This window comes from Hordeum vulgare, chromosome 7H (genome assembly GCF_904849725.1).
Source record: "Hordeum vulgare subsp. vulgare chromosome 7H, MorexV3_pseudomolecules_assembly, whole genome shotgun sequence".
Lineage (NCBI taxonomy): Eukaryota > Viridiplantae > Streptophyta > Magnoliopsida > Poales > Poaceae > Hordeum > Hordeum vulgare.
In genome coordinates this window covers 548,676,039-548,678,849 of record NC_058524.1, presented here as the reverse complement: position 1 = coordinate 548,678,849, position 2,811 = coordinate 548,676,039, and positions in this window count along the sequence as shown.

Here is a 2,811-nt window from a genome sequence, read left to right as displayed (position 1 = left end):
CTTCTTGAAGGCGTTGCTGTTGCACAATCTCGTCATTCGTGTGGTATCATGATATGGTTGGTGCGAAAATGGTCATTGTCATAGTTTGTCATTCTGATTGCTTTTTTTTTTCTTGCCTACATGTAGCTTTGGTCTGGTATGACTTTGTGATGTCTACTACACAACTTGTTCTTGTAGACTCTTGTTGGGCCTCCAAACGCAGAGTTTTGTAGGACAGTGGAAAATTTTACTCAAGTGGATGACCTAAGACAGTGGTAATGATAGTAGCTATAGTTTTTTTGTAATAGGAACAAATAAAAACAGCAAGGTGGCAAGTAACAAAAATGAGCATAAACGGTATGGCAATGCTTGAAAATAAGGCCTAGGGTTCGTACTTTCACTAGTGCAATCCCTCAACAATGCTAATATAATTGTATCAAATAAAAATCCCTCAAGTGCGATAAAAAAATGCTTCAAAGTTCCTATCTAGCGGAGAACATAAGAAGAAATTGTTTGTAGGGTACGAAACCACCTTAAAGTTATTCATTACGACCAATCTTTCCAAGAGTTCGTACTAGAATAACACGTTATCCTTTCTGATCGATCTATTCAAGGATTGGTACTAAAATAACACCACTGATACTGTTGGAAATATGCCCTAGAGGCAATAATAAAATAGTTATTATTATATTTCCTGTTTCAAGATAACCGTTTATTATCCATGCTATAATTGTATTGAATGGAAACACAAATGCATGTGTTGATATATAGACAAAACAATATCTCTAGTAAGCCTCTAGTTGACTAGCTCGTTGATCAAAGATGGTTAAGGTTTCCTAGCCATAGAACAGTGTTGTCAGTTGATAATGGGATCACATCATTAGGGAAATGATGTGATGGACAAGACCCAAATTATAAACATAGCATGTGATCGTGTTATTTTGTTGCTATTGTTTTCTGCATGTCAAGTATACATTCCTATGACCATGAGATCATGTAACTCACCAACACCGGAGGAATGCCTTTTGTGTATCAAACGTCGCAATGTTACTGGGTGATTATAAAGGTGCTCTACATGTATCTATGAAGGTGTCCGTTGAGTTAGCATGGATCAAGACTGCGATTTGTCACTCCGTATGACGGAGAGGTATCTCGGGGCCCACGCGGTAATACAACATCACAAACAAGCCTTGCAAGCAATGTGACTAAAGAGTTAGCCACGAGATCTTGTATTACGGAACCAGTAAAGAGACTTGTTGGTAACAAGATTAAAATAGGTATAGAGATACCGACAATCGAATCTCGGGCAAGTAACATAGCGAAGGACAAAGGGAATATTATACGGGATTAATTGAATCCTTGACATAGAGGTTCAACCGATAAGATCTTCGTAGAATATGTAGGATCCAATATGGGCATCCAGGTCTCGTATTGGAAATTGACCGGAGAGTGTCTTGGTCATGTCTACATAGTTCTCGAACCCGCAGGGTCTGCACACTTAAGGTTTGATGACGTTTCGGTATAGTTTAATTATTGATGTTGGTAACCGAATGTTGTTTGGAGTCCCAGATGAGATCCCGGACGTCACGAGGGTTTCCGAAATGGTCCGGAAACTAAGATTGATATATATGAATGTTGCATTTGGCTTCCGGAAAGATTTCGGACATTACCGATAAAGTACTGGGAGTGACGAATGGGTTTCTGGGTTTTATCGGGAGGGGCCACTCACCCAGGGGAGGACCTAATAGGCCTATGGGTGGCGCACCAGCCCTTAGTGGGCAGGTGAGGCCATCCCAATAACCTATTTCGACCAAAGCAAAAAAAAAAAGGAAAAGGGAAATGAAAAGAAGGAGGTGGACAAGTGGGAAAGGAGTCCACCACCAAACCGAATTGGAGGAGGACTCCTCCCTCTTGGCTCAGCCGAACCCTCCTACTTTGAGTAGGAGGCAAGGCAACCCTCCCTCTTGTTCCACCCATATATAGTGGAGGTTTGAGATGCTTTTTGCACCCCAAGCCATAGTGCAACCCTCTCTCTCTCCACCACTTTGTGGCACCTCGTAGTTAGTTCGGTACGGCACGGCGAAGCCCTGCCGGAGTAGCTCCACCACCATCACCGCCGCGGGGTCGTGTTGCGAGATAATCCAACTACCTCTTCGTCTCTCTTGCTGGATCAAGAAGGCGGAGATCGTCATCAAGCTGTACGTGTGCTGAGCGTGGAGGTGTCGTCTGTTTGGTACTAGACCGGGACGGACTTCGTGGGACGCTTGCGATTCGGATCGTGAAGACGTTCGACTACATCAACCACGTTTCTTAACACTCCCTGCTTAGCGATGTACAAGGGTATGTGGATCCGATCTCCCCTCTCGTAGATGATCATCACCATGATAGGTCTTTCGTGTGCGTAGAATTTTTTTTTGTTTTCCATGCAACGTTCCCCAACAGTGGTATCATACCTAGGTTCATGCATAGATGATATCTCGAGTAGAACACAAAAGAGTTTGTGGGCGTTGATGTTCAATTTGCGGCCCTCCTTAGTCTTTTCTTGATTCAACGGTATTGTTGGATTGAAGCGGCCCGGACCAACATTACTCGTACGCTTACAAGAGACCGGTTTCATCGACTAACATGCAACTTGTTGCATAAACATGACTGGTGGGTGGGTGTTTCTTCAACTTTAGTTGAATCGGATTTGACCGAGGCGGTCGTTGGAGAAGGTTAAATAGCAATTTGCATATCACCGTTGTGGCTTTGCGTAAGTAAGATGCGATCATACTAGATACCCATAGCAGCCACGTAAAATTTGCAACAACAAATTAGAGGACCTCTAACTTG